Raw genomic sequence first — 18,203 nt, 5'->3', positions numbered from 1 at the left:
GAGATCGAAGGGCCAGACGAAACATGGCGCACTCCTCGACCTCCGTTCCAGTCGACATCTTCGGGGACGACGTCGAAGATTCAGGACAGCAGCACACCGAAGAGGCGCAGAGGGTCGTGAGTACTATACCCGCATCCGCGCCCACACCCAAAAAGGCTTCGGTCACGCCTTCGCCTCCGGGCCTAGGCAAGACCAGAGACACTGCTTCAAACACCCCACCTTCGGGCCCGGTGAAGAAGCCAAATAAGCCTTCCGGCGGCTCGGGCTCGAGCCAGCCCTCCAGCGGTGCCGAGAAACACACTTCGGCACCGAAAAAGAGACCGGCCTCTACCTAGACACCGAGCTCTGCACCAAAGTCCTCGGTGTCGAAACCCAGCCTTTCGGTACCGAGCAAACCCCATAAGGCCCTCGGCACCGACACTTCTACGCCGAAGCCCACCTCGGCGCCGACCAAGAAATCGGAGGTTCCCAAGCCCAGTGCTAAGCACGGCACGGCAAAGCCTAAAAAGTAATCGGCCCCGAAACCTTCGGCGCCGACAGAACAAATGCTGTCACAGGAACTGTTTACACCTGATCCCCTGCAAAAGACTCTTACCAAGGATCCAAAAACTGGACATTTGGCACTCTCTTCTAAAAAGAGACATTTGGAAAAACCGGCTCCGCCTCCAACTCCAAAGAGTAAGGACTCTTCTACCTCCCCTTTCAGAATGCCTTCCCCACCTCCTCCACCCTCTCCACCTCCGCCTTCTCCGCCCCCACCTGATCGCTCTCCGACCCCGTCTCCAGCCGATGATGATCAGGGGGACCCATATTACGATACAGGGGATGTGCCCCAAGACCCCACCCCTACAGGATCCCCAGACCCATGGGACAACTACAATAATCCAGACATTCCAGACGGCCCACAAGATGACCTTTACCCTTCCAGGCCATCTCCACCGGAAGACTCATTAGGTTTCCACCACCTACTTCAGAGGGCGGCACATTATCACGGGGTAGAGCTACACACTGACCCAGTTGAGGAAGATTTCCCCCTAGACACCTTTGATACCGCACACAGGTCTACCTCCATACTACCTATGCTCAAGGGGGTGATAAAACATGCGCCAGAGGTTTTTAAGGACCCAGTCAGGGCTAGGGTCATTAACCCACGCATAGAGAAAAAGTACAAAGCTGCTCCCACAGATCCTGCCTATATCAAAGGGCCAGCGCCACTGGATTCCCTAGTGGTTTCCACTGCACGGAAGAGGTCAAACTCCCAGGCGTCAGGCGAAGCACCACCACCTGATAAAGAATCAAAGCTACTGGACGCGTCAGGAAAGCGGCAACACTCAGGCGCTATTGGCCAGATACGATAGAGCGCATTATGATGAATTAGAAACCATAATGCACCACCTCCCAGAAAGATACAAAAATAGGGCCAATGAATTAATTCAGGAGGGTAAGACTATAACTAACACCTCCATACGCTGTGCCTTAGACGCAGCAGACACAGCCTCCAGGGCCATTAACACTAGCGTCCTCCTCCGTCGCCATGCTTGGCTGAGAGTATCGGGCTTCAAACCTGAGGTACAGGCCTCCATCCTAAATCATCCCTTTGACCAAGAACACCTATTCGGCCCAAAGGTAGATGAGGCCCTCGAGAAAATGAAGAAGGACACGGATACGGCGAAATCTATGGGAGCCCTGCAGTCACACCCTCCTAGGCGCTCCTTTCGCCGCTCTTCCTTTCAGGGTACGGCTAAAGGCTACTCCTCAGATAGTGTATCCACTTCCTACAAATCCCCTGCTCAGTCCACCTTCACAAGGGGTTATCAAAGATGCGGCTATAGGGGCAATAACAATAAAGGCAGAGGCAAAACAAATACCGCCCGCTCTGCCACACCGCCTACCCCCCGCTCCCTCCAGACCATCCCACTCCGGTCGGGGGCAGGCTTCAAAATTTCCTTCAGGGCTGGGAGACCATCACCTCAGACAAATGGGTGTCCCAAATTATTCGCTCAGAGTACTGCCTAGAATTGACATCTACCCCCCCAAACATTCCACCCAGGCAACGCCCAATGTCACAAGAACATTCCACATTACTAAAACAGGAGGTAATCTCCCTCCTACAAAAACAGGTAATAGAACAAGTTCCCGCCAATCAGCAAAATTTAGGGGTCTACTCCCTATATTTTCTAATACCAAAGAGGGACGAGACTCTACGACCTATTCTAGATCTCCGGCCTCTAAACACATACATACATTCGGACCATTTTCACATGGTAACACTTCAGCAGGTACTTCCGCTCCTCTCCCAGAACGACTTTCTCACCACACTGGACTTGAATGACGCATACTTTCACATTCCGGTACACCATGCTCACAGAAAGTACCTCAGATTTGTAGTGAACGGGCAACACTACCAGTTCAAGGTGCTCCCATTCGGGGTCACAACAGCACCAAGGGTATTCACCAAGTGCCTAGCGGTAGTGGCGGCATACCTCAGAAGACAGCACATTCACGTCTTCCCATATTTGGACGACTGGCTGATAAAAGCCACGTCCTACAACCAATGTGTACACCACACCGCCACTAAAATCCAACTACTTCACCAGCTAGGCTTCACGGTGAACCACCAAAAGTCCCAGCTAACACCATCCCACATAAAGCAATACCTCGGTGCCACCATAGACACCTCAAAAGCCATAGCCTACCCCAATCCTGCCAGGATTGCAAGCATTCAGGCTTTGCGTCAAAGATTCATACCTCAACACTCTCTTCCAGCAAGAGTGTTTATGCAACTGATAGGGATGATGGCCTATTGCATTTTCATAGTGCCTCACGCAAGACTCCAGATGCGTCCACTCCAAGAGTGCTTAGCGCGCCAATGGAACCAGGCCCAGGGGCAACTGACAGATCTGGTGTTGGTAGACGGTCGCACCCATCGCTCTCTGCAGTAGTGGAACACCACAAATCTTTCCAGAGGTCGACCAATCCTGGACCCGGTTCCACAAATAATACTAACAACAGACGAATCGCTCTACGGCTGGGGAGCTCATCTATTACACCTCACAGTGCAGGGCACATGGACGCCGCAACAAAAGTTACTCCATATCAACCATCTGGAGTTACTGGCAATCTTTCTAGCCCTAAAATCCTTTCACACACAGATTTTAGGCACGGCAATCCTCATTCGCACAGACAACATGACGGCCATGTACTACATTCAAAAACAAGGCGGCACACACTCTCCACAGCTCTCTCAACTAGCACAGAGCATATGGAGATGGGCAATTTCGCACAAAATCTTTCTTCTAGCCCAACATGTCCCAGGAGTCCAAAACACCATGGCAGATCTGCTCAGCAGACAGACGCAGCAGATCCACGAGTGGGAACTTCACCCACAGGTTCTTCACCCGTTCTCTCAGATGTGGGGGCATCCACAGATAGACCTCTTCGCCACCCACGAAAACAAAAAATGCCCAAGCTTCGCCGCCAGATACCCACACCCATTGTCCAAAGGCAATGCGATATGGATGAACTGGTCAGGCAAATTTGCGTACGCCTTTCCACCTCTCCCACTAATTCCATTAGTGGTGCGAAAGCTACAACAGCATTCCCTCACACTGATCCTAGTAGCTCCAACGTGGGCCAGATACCCGTGGTACACCACGCTGCTGGAACTCTGTAGTACCACACCAAAAGCTACACCTCTCACCATGTCTCCTAACCCAGAACCATGGAGAGATCAGACACCCGGACCCAGCTCAGCTCAATCTTGCGATCTGGCTCCTGAGATCCTAGAATTCGGATACCTTAACCTTCCCCCTGACTGTATGAAAGTCATCAGAGAAGGTAGACGCCCTACCACTAGAGCCTGCTACGCTGCCAAGTGGAAAAGATTTGTTGTTTATTGCCATAACAACACAATCAATCCTCTAGACGTATCTATACAGCACATCATATGCTACTTGCTCCATCTACAAAAGTGTAACCTAGCATATACATCCATTCGGCTACACCTCGCAGCAATTGCCGCTTTCCTACAGAACAGACAGCACCTATCACTTTTCAGAGTGCCTGCCATTAAAGCCTTCATGGAAGGCCTCAAACGAATAATTCCCCCCAGAGTACCACCCTCACCTGTGTGGAACTTAAATATAGTTCTCACAAGGCTAATGGGACCGCCCTTCGAACCTTTGCATAAATGCGAACTGCAATTTCTCACATGGAAAACAGCTTTTCTTGTAGCCATCACTTCCCTTAGAAGGGTCAGTGAGATACAAGCACTTACTATACAAGAACCTTTTCTCCAAATGCACCAGAACAAGGTCGTTCTCCGTACCAACCCAAAATTCCTACCCAAAGTCATTTCCCCCTTTCATCTAAACCAATCGGTAGAATTACCGGTATTTTTCTTGCAACCTCAAACTGTTGCAGAAAGGGCTCTACACACGCTAGATGTTAAACGGGCCTTACTTTACTATATCCAGAGAACACAACCTTTCAGAAAGACCAAACAACTATTTGTCTCTTTCTCTCCACCACACAAAGGCAACCCCATCTCAAAATCAGGAATAGCTAGGTGGATTGTAAAATGCATACAGATTTGCTACCACAAAACGAAAAACGAATGCTATCTGTTCCCCCTAAAGCCCACTCTACACGAAAGCTAGGGGCTTCTATGGCTTTTCTAGGGAACATCCCATTAGATGATATCTGCAAAGCAGCTACATGGTCAACACCGCACACTTTCACTAAACAGTACTGTGTAGATGTGCAAACCAAGCAACAAGCTAGTGTGGGCCAGGCTGTACTAAAAACACTATTTGAAACCACTGCAACAGATACTGGTGGTCGCTGCTAAGGTTGGGAACTGCTATATAGTCTATGCAAAAGTGTGTAATCTGCAGCTCATATGCCTCGAACGTAATATGCTACTTACCAGTATGCATCTGTTCTTGGCATGTAGAGCTGCAGATCTACACACGCCCAACCGCCTCCCCGGCTACCTGTATCTGTTCCAGTCTATCTTATTTAGATACAACACACATAGGTTTCTTCACTGTTATTACTACGCTCCATCTTTCCCTGTTGGCGAAAAACAATCTGAGGATGGAGCCGAAGCCCATGCGCAATATGATCCAAGGGAGGAGTCCCCGACCTTGTGACTTCCAAAGACTTTCCAAGAGGAAAAACAAACTGCAAACATCCGGGTCCAACACCAGATGGCGATCTATGCAAAAGTGTGTAGACCTGCAGCTCTACATGCCAAGAACAGATGCATACTGGTAAGTAGCATATTCCTTTCCTTTATTGAGAATATGATGAACATTGTTTTCTCATATATTCCCTGAAGTTTTTAATCCTTGAGAGGTACTCCTAAAATAAATAGTTTTTAAAGGGAATTTGGCAATAATTTTAACCGTTCTCTACCAACCTACGCTATTTTGATTGATAATCGTTCCACAATGAAACATAGGAGGTTCCCGAGTTAAGACAACTCATATAAGCCAGAATCAAAAAAGATCTTGTGGAAAGAGCCCTGTTTAGGGATCTGTTAGGCATTGAAGTTCCAGCTCAATGAGGAGCTAGCCTGATGATGAAGCTTGCCACCCTTGGGTGGGAGAGGACTCTTGCTCTTATAAGTGAACACTTTTTTTCTGACCATATTTTGTCTAGGGCAAAAAAATGTGACACTCTGACACTGGATAGGAACTGCAGACTGAATTACATTAGTATTTTATAATGTGTGCATGACTTGAAGAACATTTTGCATTAAAAACGAAAATGTTGTATTAAAAAAATATATATTGTTCGAGGCATGTGAGCTTTAGATCACATGCTGTGCATAGATCGCCATCTAGTGTTGGGTCCGGATGTTTTCACTTTGTTTTTCTTCGAAGAAGTCTTTCCAGTCACAGGGTAGGTGACTTCTCCTTTTGGTGATAGTGCGCATGGGCATCGACTCAATAGTTAAATTGTTTTTTTCAGGCATCGGGTTCGGATGTGAATTGTTGTGCACCGGTTCTGCACCGTTTTCGGGCTCCCTTCGACGCGCAATCCACAACCCTCGATGGTATTGGTTCTCGATCGCATTTCCTATTCCCCGCGTATCGTCTACACTTGAAACCCTTTGACCGGAAGATCGTGGAGGGCCGTTAGGCCTACCAGTGCCGGGGTCAATAGCAGTCGATGGAACAACTCCATTCAAGCTCTGTCCTGGGTGTCGCGCTAAGTTTCCGCACACCAACTTGCATGCAGTGTGCAACCTTTGCCTATCCCCGGAACACAACAAGAAAGACTGCGACGCGTGTCAGTCATTTCGATCGAAGACGCTCCGTGACCGTCGTGCTGGATGTCACGAAATGCACTAACAAAGCAGCTCCGCATCACATCTCGTCTGAGACGACTCCGAGCATGAAGAATCCCACACGTAGGAAGTTGAGTTGGACGAAGAACACATCTCCTTGTCTGAAGCCGACTCCGATGCCAAAGACCTCACACCGGGCCAACGGATCGTAAGTACAGAGACTTCCCTTACCTGCCATCTTCTACAGAAAAAGGCTCCGGTCCCTCCTCTGCCTTCGGGCCAAGGTCAGCACCGATAAAAAGTTTTGAGTGCTCGGCGCCGAGACACAAAGAAAAGACTTCCGGCTCGGGCTCTACTCGTCCCCACGCCGGTGCCCACCCGTCGAAATCGAAAAATGTGCTGGTAACCATTCCACCATTATTGAAGAGTAAATCTTCCGCGCCGAAAACTTCGGAGCTGAAATTTTCTACGACAAAAGAGGTATCTAAAGAAACCAGTTCAACCAAAGAGCCTGGGTCCGACATTCCACCTTCGGATCTGAAACAAAAGGAACTGGTGATTTATCCAGAAACTGGGCATATTCATGGCAAATTGCCTGAAAAAAGGAAAATGGCTATACAGGAGGATTACTACAGTCCAATAAGAAAAATGTGGGTAATAACCCTTCTCCACCTTATATTCCGCCTCCTTCACCTATTGATCCAAACTTGCTCATCACACCCACACATTCACCACCGCCACTATCACCTGACCCACAGGATATAGGGGTTGGGGATGATGATGAGGATAGACCACAGGATACTGACCCATGGGATCATTACAACACTGACCTTCAGCCGGATAATGACCCTGACTTATATCCGTCCAGACCTTCCCCCCCAGATGACAATATTGGATATATTGAGCTACTTAACTGAGCTGCACAGTATCGTGGAGTAGAACTACATAAGGAGGCTTTTGAGCAGGATTTTTTGTTTGAAACCCTGAGTTCCTCTCAGAGGGCTATCCAAACACTACAGATGCTAAAAGGTATGCTTAAGCATACAGATCACCTATTTAAAGATCCTGTAGGGGCAAGAATCATTACTCCCAGCGTGGAGAAAAAGTATAAACCTTCATCTACTGACCCCGTATATAATAGAGGTCAGTTGCCCTTAGACTCTCTTGTGGTTTCTAACGCTGGTAAGAGAGCTAACTCTCAGACCACAGGCGAAGCCCCTCCTCCTGATAAAGAGTCCAAATTAATTGATTCCTCGGGCAAAAAAGTAGCGTCACAAGCAGCCAATCATTGGCGCATTGCTAATGCTCAAGCTCTATTCGCTAGATATGATAGAGCTCATTATAAAGAACTCGAAAAGCTCATGCAATTTCTTCCTGATGAGCATGCATCTAGAGCTAATGATCTTATTCAAGAGGGTAAACTCATAACAAATACATCTGTCAGATGTGCCTTAGACGCAGCAGACACAGCAGTCAGAGGAGTAAACACTAGCGTACTGCTCTGTAGGCATGCTTGGTTGAGAATTTCAGGATTCAAACCTGAAGTGCAAGCTTCTATTCTCAACCTATCATTTGACAAGGAACACCTCTTTGGTCCAGCAGTTTGACACCTCGCTGGAAAAAATTAAGGACACAGGTTGCAAAGTCCATGGGGGCTTTACAGTCACCTTCTACTACCTTCGTCTCTCATTTTACAGGGGTGGCTCAAAAATACATCAACAGAAAATCCCTCCTCCTCCTAAAAGGGCAACAATCAATCGCCCTCTTCAAGAGGTTACTTTAGAGGTGGATATAGAGGAAATAATAGAAAGGGAAGAGGCAGAGGTAACTCAACACGCACTTCCCTTGCAAATAACAAACATTGACTTCGTTTCCCTACCCCCTGATCATTCCACTCCTGTCAGGGGACGTCTTTCTCATTACATCAGACAAATGGGTTATACAAATTATCCAATATTGTTACTGCCTGGAGCTTAGTCATTATATTCGGTATAAATAGACTTGTACTGTCACATCTGTGACATTAGGTGAGTAGGGTCCTATTGTAATTTTATTTAGTTCATTTTTGTTACATGTTGCTCTACTGTGATTGGTTGACCTGTGAATGATATTGATTTTATGCTGACAGCGTGACATTTTCTGGCATTTTATTATAAAAAGCTTGGTTTTTTTTTTGGTTTTTGGAGGTGAGCCAGTCTGGTTTGCCCTGACTCCTTGGGAGTGGACCCATGTCAGTCTGCCTCTTGCTTAAGACTTATGTTTGCTCTGGGCCTTGAATTGTCTGACTCTTTTCTGCATTTGACTGAGCCTTATGCTAATTCCCTATTTTTGATTTTACAGTGCATTTTGATTGATTCTGAAATTAACCATTATTTTTTTTTCTGTATTGACATTAAATATTTAACAACCGTTGATGCTTTCTAACTTTTATTGGTCCTTAGCTATTTTGAAACTTGATAATTTAATTGACTATGCTGATTATTTACTGGCAATCTAATCTCTGGAGGGGCACACTGCCTCATATATTCTTGAGGGCAACACTGCCCATGATCCTGCGTAGGCACTTTATCTTAAACTATCAGATAAGATAGTATCAACAGTGACATGACTGAAAATCATAAGCACTAAACATTCCTCCAAAATCACACCTCATGTCACAAGAACATCTCCCCCTTCTAAAGCAAGAAGTTCTCTCTGTTGCAGAAACGGGCTATAGAACCAGTCCCATTATAATACCAAGGAGCAGGTATGTACTCCCTCTATCTACTTCCTAATTCCCGAAAAGGACGGCATCTCTCAGGGCTATATTGGACCTCAGTGAACTAAATTCGTACATTCAGTCGGACCACTTTCATATGGTAACACTCCAACAAGTTATTCTACTCCTTCAGCAAGGCTACTTTCTCTCCACTCTAGATTTGAAGGACGCCTACTTCCATGTCCCAATACACCCTGCTCATCGCTAATGCCTCACGTTCATGGTAGCAGGCCAGCATTATCAATTCATGGTGCTCCCATTAGGAGTAACAACTGCACCCAGAGTTTTCACCAAATGCTTGGCAGTAGTTGCAGCCCATCTACGAAGGCAACACATTCACGTCTTCTCTTATTTGGACGACTGGCTCATAAAAGCCAGCTCACAAAACAGCTGTCTACGCCACACACAGAAAGCAGTGCAGTTGCTCCACGATCTTGGATTTACAGTAAACCTGTCCACGTCCCATCTACAGCCATTTGACACACAGGCATATCTGGGAGCCACAACAGATACACAAAAGGCTTTGGCCTACCCCACTCTGACCAGAATACGCAACATGCAGACCCTACGCTGCCAGTTTCAGCCTTAACACTCATTGCCAACTCAAGTGTTCATGCAGTTCCTAGGGATGATGGCGTCTTGCGTTCTGATAGTCCCTTACACAAGACTGCAAAGGCGTCCGCTTCAGGAGTGCTTAGCACGTCAGTAGAACCAGGCTCAGGGTCTGTTATCAGATCTAGTGTTGGTAGACGGTCGCACCCATCGCTCTCTGCAGTGGTGGAACACAAAACTTTTAAAAGGGCGGCCCTTCAGCGACCCGGTTCCACGGATAGTGCGATCAGCAGAACCATCACTGACAGGTTGGGGAGCTCATCTCCAAACCCACACAATTCAGGGCATGTGGAGCTGACAGCAGAAGCAGTTTCACATAAATCATCTAGAGCTGCTACCAATTTTTCTAGCGCTGAAAGCATTTCAAGTTTATCTAATAGGCATAACTGTCTTGATTCGTACAGACAACATGACAGCCATGTATTACAAAAACAGGGGGACACACTCCAGCTGTCGCAGTTCGCACAGACCATCTGGAAATGGGCCATACATCACAAAATTTATCTCCTAGCAGAACACCTTCCAGGAGTAAATAATCAGATGGCAGATCTGTTAAGTCATCAAACACAACAAATCCACAAATGGGAACTGCACCCTTGAGTTCTCCTCCCATTCTTTCAAATGTGGGGCTTCCCAGACATAGATCTGTTCGCCACACACCTAAACGCAAAATGCCCAATGTTCACATCCAGGTATCAACACCCATTGTCCACAGGCAATGCACTATTTATTATTAGTGCGATTTATAAAGCGCACGGCTACCCCAAATAGGGGTGTCCCGGCGCTAGAGACAGCTGAGTTACGACCAAAAAGCCCGAGGGCCTAAAAGAGCCATGTTTTCAATATTTTTCTAAAGCTGGATTCAGTATTTACCTTCCGCAGGGGTTCTGGTAGGTTGTTCCACAGTGATGCAGCACCCACTGTGAAAGTCCGTCCTCCCAAGCGAGCCTTCGCAAAGCGAGGGACTTGCAGAAGCATCTGAGAGTTTGAACGTAACACCCGATTTTGTTTATATATGCTTAATCTTTGCTTCAGATATTTAGGACAGTTTCCCTTTAGGGCCCGATACGCCAGAATCATGGCCTTAAATTGGATTCGCTTCTCCACCTTCAACCAGTGGAGCTTCTGTGCATGAATTGGTCAGGGATATTGGCTTACACTTTTCATCCTCTCCCACTCATTCCAAGAGTGGTTCGGAAACTCAATCGTCCCTGACACTAATCCTAGTTGCTCCCACATGGGCAAGTCAACCGTGGTTCACAACCCTGTTGGAGCTATCAGTAGTGCCTCATCAAAAACTACGTCTTACACCCAATCTCCTCATACAGAGCCATGGAGACATAAGATATCCAGACCCCAGTCAACTCAACCTGGCGATCTGGCACCAGAAGTCCTAGAGTTTGGCTACCTTAATCTACCGCCAGACTCTGTGAATATAATCAAAGAGGCTAGACGTCCTACCACAAGACCCTGCGATGCAGCGAAGTGGAAGCGGTTTGTAATTTACTGTACTAACAATTACATCAACCAGCTTGATGCTTCTGTTCAGGACATTATATGGTAGATTGCATCTGCAGTGTTCAAATTTAGCGTACGCATCCATACGCTTACAACTGCCTGCAATAGCTGCATATCTCCAGAAGAGACAACATCTATCTCTCTTCAGAGTGCCTATTATCAAAGTGTTTATGGAGGGACTTTAGAGTCATTCCACCAAGACATCCACCTGCTCCATTGTGGAATCTCAACATTGTTCTCACCAGACTAATGGGTCCACCTTTTGAGCCATTGCACAGATATGAACTGCAATTCCTCTCACGGAAGGTAGCTTTCCTCATAGTTACCACATCACTGAGGAGAGTGGGTGAGCTTCAGGCACTAACTATAGAAGAACCCTTTTTACAGATACATCAAAATAAGGTGGTTCTTTGGACCAACCCTAAATTCATACCCAAAGTCATTTCTGCCTTTCATATCAATCAATTTGTTGAGTTGTCTGTGTTCTTCCCTCAACCAGATTCTGTGGCAGAGCGTGCCCTACACACATTGGATGTGAAAAGAGCATTACTCTGTCACATAGAAAGAACAAAACCTCTCCGTAAGACAAATCAACTTTCTCTCGATTTTGCTCCACCACATAAAGGCAACCTCGTATCAAAATCTGGTATTGCAAGGTGGATAGTCAAGTGCATTCAAATATGCTATGTAAAAGCAAAACAAACATTAACAGTTCCCCTTAGAGCACACACTACACGTAAACTGGGGGCTTCTATAGCATTCTTACGGAACATACCCATAGATGACATATGCAAAGCTGCAACCTGGTCTACACCTCACACATTCACAAAATACTATGTAGATGTGTTAGCAAGGCAGCAAGCTAGTGTGGGCCACGCGTTTTTACATACATTATTTCAAACAACTACAGGTTAACCACCAATTTGGGAGATAACTGCTCTGTAGTCTATGCACAGCATGTGATCTACAGCTCACATGCCTCAAATGGAAAATGCTACTTACCCAGTATGCATCTGTTCTTGGCATGTAGAGCTGTAGTCACATGCGCCCCCCCACCTCCCCGGGTACCTATACATGTTGCAGTGGTATCTTACTTAGATACATGCATTTATGGACATCTCTTTTTACTACTCTTACTAACTCCATTATCACCCTCTGCAGGGAAAACAATCTAACTATGGAGTCGATGCCCATGCGCACTATCACCGAAAGGAGGAGTCACCTACCTTGTGACTAGAAAGACTCCTTCGAAAAAAAGCAAAGTGCAAACATCCAGATCCAACACTAGATGGCGATCTATGCACAGCATGTGACTACAGCTCTACATGACAAGAACAGATGCATACTAGGTAAGTAGCATTTTCTTTCCTGGGCTTGACCAAACTATGCCAGAATTAGGCATATCCTTATTCTTTGATTTCAGTGCAGCTATGTGTGTGTGTTGCATTTGTCGTCTTCCCATGTGCAACAAGATGTGCACTCATGAAATGGTTTGTGTTGGTATGCTGTTTTTGAAGAACTCAGTGGAAGTTTCCTCTCTGTTGCAACAATTCAAGGTTGTGTCTGCCTGTTCCACAGTTGGGCTATTGTTCCAGTAAGCCTGTCATTATATTCTGTATAAGTAGACTTGTACTGTCACATCTGTGACATTGGGTGAGTAGGGTCCTATTATAATTTTATTTAGTTCATTATTGTTGCATGTTGCTCTACTGTGATTGGTTGACCTGTGAATGATATTGATTTTATGCCGACAGCGTGACATTTTCTGGCCATTTTATTATACTTTTTTGAGGTGAGCCAGTCTGGTTTGCCCTGATTTCCTGGGAGTGGACCTATGTCGGCCTGCCTCATGCTTAGGAACTTGTATGTTTGCTCTGGGCCTTGAATTGTCTGACTTCTTGCTGTATTTGACTGTGCCTTATGCTAATTCCCTATATTTGATTTTACAGTGCATTTTGATTGATTCTGAAATTATCCATTATTTTTTCTTCTGTATTGACATTAAATATTTAACAACCGTTGATGCTTTCTAACTTTTATTGGTCCTTAGCTATTTTGAAACTTGGTAATTTAATTGAGTATACTGATTATTTACTTGTAATCTAATCTCTGAAGGGGCACACTGCCTCATATATTCTTGAAGGCAACACTGCCCATGATCCTGCGTAGGCACTTTATCTTAGATTATCAGATAAGATAGTATCAACAGTGACACGACTGAAAATCATAACTACTGTTCTCATGCCTGGCGCAAATTTCTGTGTCTTTTTCTAGGACCATTTTTGGCGGCATTAGAACCTTTGTCTTCCTTAAACATTGATTCACCCCAGGTTCGATTATTGGGGTACCCTTGTTCACTGTAACACGTACTGAAGCAGTGAAGCATTGCGCTGCGTCTGTTATGACCACAGCTGGGCTGGCAGAGCACATTTAGGCCCACTTCCAAGCCCAGGTCTCGGGTGGCCATTGGAGGGGAAAAGACTCTTGCTAAACAGAGTCCAGGCACTGGGTTCAAAGCGGTTTGAGCCTTTTCTGTCCCTGGGGCTTTGATCAGACGAGCCAACAAGTCCTTGGAGTCACTCTAGTGGTCCTGGGATCAAAATGCAATTCCAGCACGGCAACACAGTAGCAGTCCTCCTGAGTTTTCCTCATGCCCAGAGGTATACTGAAGAGTAGGTCTAAGGGAACCACTTTTTAGTAGGAGAGGTTTCCACCCCATAGGTGTTTGGAATTTTATGTGGCTTTCGGCATGTCTTGGGATACAAAAGACTAATGTCAAGCCCTGTGAGTGTGCTCAGGCAGAACTTTTGTAATATGCAAGTGTGGTAGGAGACAGCTCCTCCCCCCATGAATTCAGATGGCCCATCCTGCCAACACCTATTCTCCTTTGTCTCACTGTCTTGGGGTAATACACAAAGCCCAGATGACAGCTACACCTAGTCATGAGACCCAAGATACTTGCTTCAGGCACCGAATGGTGTGGGTAAGAAAATGGCAACTTTCTAAAACAGGCATTTTCAGAATTGGGACTTAAAATTCAACTTTACCATTAAAGAAGGTTTGATATTCCGACTTGCTGCCAATTGAAATTTAGTACTTATTAAATGTAATAAGGTAAACCAATTCTATCCTTTTGGAGAGGTAGGCGTTGCAGTAGCGAAAACCAAATGTAAGAGTTTTTCGCTACCAGGACATGTAAAAGGTAAAAATATATTTCCAACTTTTGAAATGCGCTGCACCCTGCCCTTTGGGCTGTTCACAGCCTTTCCTATGAGTGACTAATATGTGTTATAAAGGAAGGTTCAGGCCTGGTATATGGTTTATTTTGCCAGGTCGAAAAGGCAGTTGACAACTGCACACACAGGCTGCAAAAGCAGGCCTGAGATATTTATAGAAGGGCTACTTAAGTGGGTTGCACGATAATTGCTGCAAACCAACTAGTAGCATATTACAGGCTCTGAGTACATGTAGTACCACTTTGCCAGGGACTTATATGTAAATTAAATGTGCTATTTGGGTGTAAGAAAATTTAACCATCTTGGTCCCTTGATATACCTCTATGAAAAATTGTTGTCTAAAGATGTTCCTTTTTGATTTTTGTTTTTGTATCATTAGAGAAAAGAAATTTAGCTGGAGTAGACATTGCTAATCCAGGCCTAATTTTTCTGGACGACATTTTTAAAAATGGAAGATGTGTTGCAGTGCTGATGTAATATTTCAGGAACCCTGAGACATATATACTTAATTTTGGTGTCAAAACATAGGGTTTGGGTAACGAGTAGTATTCTAGAGGCAAAAAAAATCACACCTCAAAGCAACCCTTCTGCCATTTTCTAAAATGACGGCTTTATAACGATCTATTTCAGCTTTCTTATTGGTAATGTATATCTGAAAGAGACAATTAGTTATAGATTCCTTACCATGGAATTACCCCTAGGCGTCAGACTGGATCCAGAGAATTTTTTCGTCAGAAGTACCCCTGCGCGTTGAAAGGTGGCATCGGTCGACTCCGCGTTCGTCGTTGGCATCATAGTCGCCGGGATGACATTGTGGTAGCTACTTTAGACGCTGCCCTCGCGCACTGACGTCAATTCTTACTTTTTCCGCGCCAGCCAGCGCAGATCCAGAGAGAGCGGTACCTCCAGTCACTGTTTGACTGACTTTTGTTGACATCGTTTTTGAGTCTTCGACTCCTGGTGTACATCTGGGATGCCCGGTTTCAAGGCTTGTGGTTCCTGCCGACGATTGATGTTGGCGACGGATCAGCACCGCGTGTGCTTGTTCTGTCTGGAACCCGACCACGACTCCCAAGTTGTGTTCCGACTGCCGGACCATGAACCTGAAGTCTTTGTGGGAGCGGTCCCAAAGCTTCTCGGGCCCGGTAGTCGGCTCTGGGCCGCTCGAGGTCCCGGTCGTGTGGGAGGTCGAGGGACTGGTCGCAGGGCCACCATCACCAGTCAACTTCCACGTTTTCGCACTCCTCAGGTAAGTCGAAGCACAAGAAGTCGAAAAAGCATCGTCGCTCTTCGACTTCTCCCCGTCCGTCGGCTGGTGCGACTAGGAATGCGGGTGGTGCCCCTCCCGCAGCTCCTCGTTCAGAGCCTGCTGGGTCAACTCTGGATTTCCCTCCCTTCCCGGGACCCGGTGCGACCCCTGCCGAGCTTCGGAGTTTCTACGTAGCGATGCATACCATCTTTGGGCAGCCTGACTCCACCAGCGCACGTTTGGGCCCAGCGTACTCGGCTGGGGGCTCTGGGCCTTCGACACCAGTGGCTTCGGCACCGCAGGGCCCCCTTGGATCCAGGCCTGACCATATCTCCCCCAGCGCCGACTCCACCGGCACCATGTCCGCAGCCGGCGTCGACTCCAGCCTCTGCCCCGGCGTGGACACGGAGCCGGACTGACGTTGACCGACGCCGGATCCTACACCGACAGGTACTTTTGGGCCCTTGTTCCACCCTGGTTCTTTTAGGCCAGATTGGCAACCAGAGGAGGGTGAGGAGGACTGGGAGGGGTCTGGAGACCCTTTAAGTGACCACTTAGAATATTATCCGGACTGGCGAGAGGAGTTGGGGGAAGCCAGTGGACTGGATTCTTCCCCAGACCTTGGCATGTTGTCTCCTCCTACCGTGGCTGCGGTGGAGGGAGCGTCTTATGCAGTGGTGTTGTGTAGGGTGGCCGAGGCTCTCAACCTCGAGCTACCTACAGGACTAACCTCCTGACAGAGGTGCTTCAACCGGCTGCGAGCTCTTCGGAGCCCCTGCTGCCGTTCAATGAAGCCCTCACTGACATCTTTTTGGGCACCTGGTCCAGGTCCAACAAGGACTCCTGTGGCTAGGATTATCGCCCGATGCCACTGCCTGGCTCCGGGCGACCCCTCTTTCCTCTCCCAGCACCCCTCCTCTGAGAGCTTGGTGGTCGAAGCCTCCACGTCCAAAGGCTCTTTCCCTAACGCACCACCTGATAGGGAATCCAAAAAGCTGGACCACCTTTTGAAGAAGATGCTTTCTTCCTCCAGCTTGGGACTGTGGTTGATAAACACCGCATGTCTTTTGGGCCGTTACACCCACTCCATGTGGGATACGGTGGTGCAGGTGCTGCCCCAGTGCCCGGAGGAGGCCCGGGCCATACTCTCCCGCGCAGTTGCCGAGGGGAGAGACGCAGCCAAGTTTACCATTCGCTATGGACTGGACACCCCTGACTCGCTAGGCATGATGATTTCCATGTCGGTAGCCCTTCAACATTGGCTGAGGTCGACTAGTTTTTCAGGGGATGTCCAAGCTACCGATATGGACATGCCCTTTGAGGGCCGTCGCCTGTTCGGCGACATGGCAGACAACGCATAGGAGCGCTTTAAGGACTCTCGGGTTACGGCCAAGTCCTTGGGCCTCTCCATCACCCACACTGCGCAGTCTGCCTTTCGCCCCTTTTGTGCCCCACCATGTTCCCCCCAGAGCCACAGGCCGGCGCAAGCTGTTCAGCCCCTGCGTGGCCGGATATGTGGGAACCACGGCCGTGGGTCTGAGGGTCAGCGAGTGGGCCTGTCTACCACAGTCCCCTCTGCAACAGCCTCCAAACCCTCCTAGTCCGACATTTCAGGGCCACCAATCGCCAGTGGGCGGCCGGATTCGCCATCACCTGGCGCACCATCACGTCAGACAGGTGGGTTTTGCAGATAGTCCGAAGGGGCTACTTCCTCTCCTTCGAGACTACCCCTCCATCCATGCCACCTCAGCACCATCGCATGTCGGAGGATCACCTGGCCTTCTCCAACCAGAAGTTTCGGCACTTTTGGCCAACGGAGCCATCGAGCAAATTCTTGCCTCAGAAGTAGGTTGTGGTTGCTATTCCCACTACTTTCTGGCGCCCAAGAAAGACAAAGGCCTGCGTTCTATCTTGGATCTGTGGAACGTCAACTGCTTCCTCCGGAAGGAGAAGTTCAAGATGTTGACCCCGGCTCAGGGCCTCTCTGCTCTCGACCCTGGAGACTGGGTGGTAGCGTTGGACTTGCAGGACACTTATTTTCACACCCCCGTCCTGCCGGCCCACCGGCCTTACCTGCGGTTCACTGTAGGCCACGAGCACTTTCAGTTCACCGTGCTCCCCTTTCGTCTTACCAGCTCCACTCGATGTTCACGAAAGTGATGGCAGTGGTCGCAGCTCATCTGCTCAGATCAGGGGGTCCAGTCTTCCCCTATCTCGACGACTGGCTGTTGAAGGCGGGCTCGCCCCCGGCTGTTGTCTCCCACCTCCAGACTACAGCGTACCTCCTGCACTCGCTGGGGTTCACTTTGAATGTGCCGAAGTCACACCTGACTCCCTCTCAGAAGCTCCTTTTCATCGAAGCAGTTCTGGACATGACGCAGTTTCAGGTTTATCCTCCAGACCAGCGAGTCCGGCATATTTGGGCTATGTTTCCGATCTTTTAGCCTTTATCCCGGGTTTTGGTGAGAATGACCCTGAGGTTGCTGGGTCTCATGGCCTTCTGCATCCTTCTAGTGGATCATGCCAGGTGGCATA

The sequence above is a fragment of the Triturus cristatus genome, chromosome 10, assembly GCF_964204655.1.
Source record: "Triturus cristatus chromosome 10, aTriCri1.1, whole genome shotgun sequence".
NCBI classification, from domain to species: Eukaryota; Metazoa; Chordata; class Amphibia; order Caudata; family Salamandridae; genus Triturus; species Triturus cristatus.
This window is presented reverse-complemented; position numbering follows the sequence as displayed.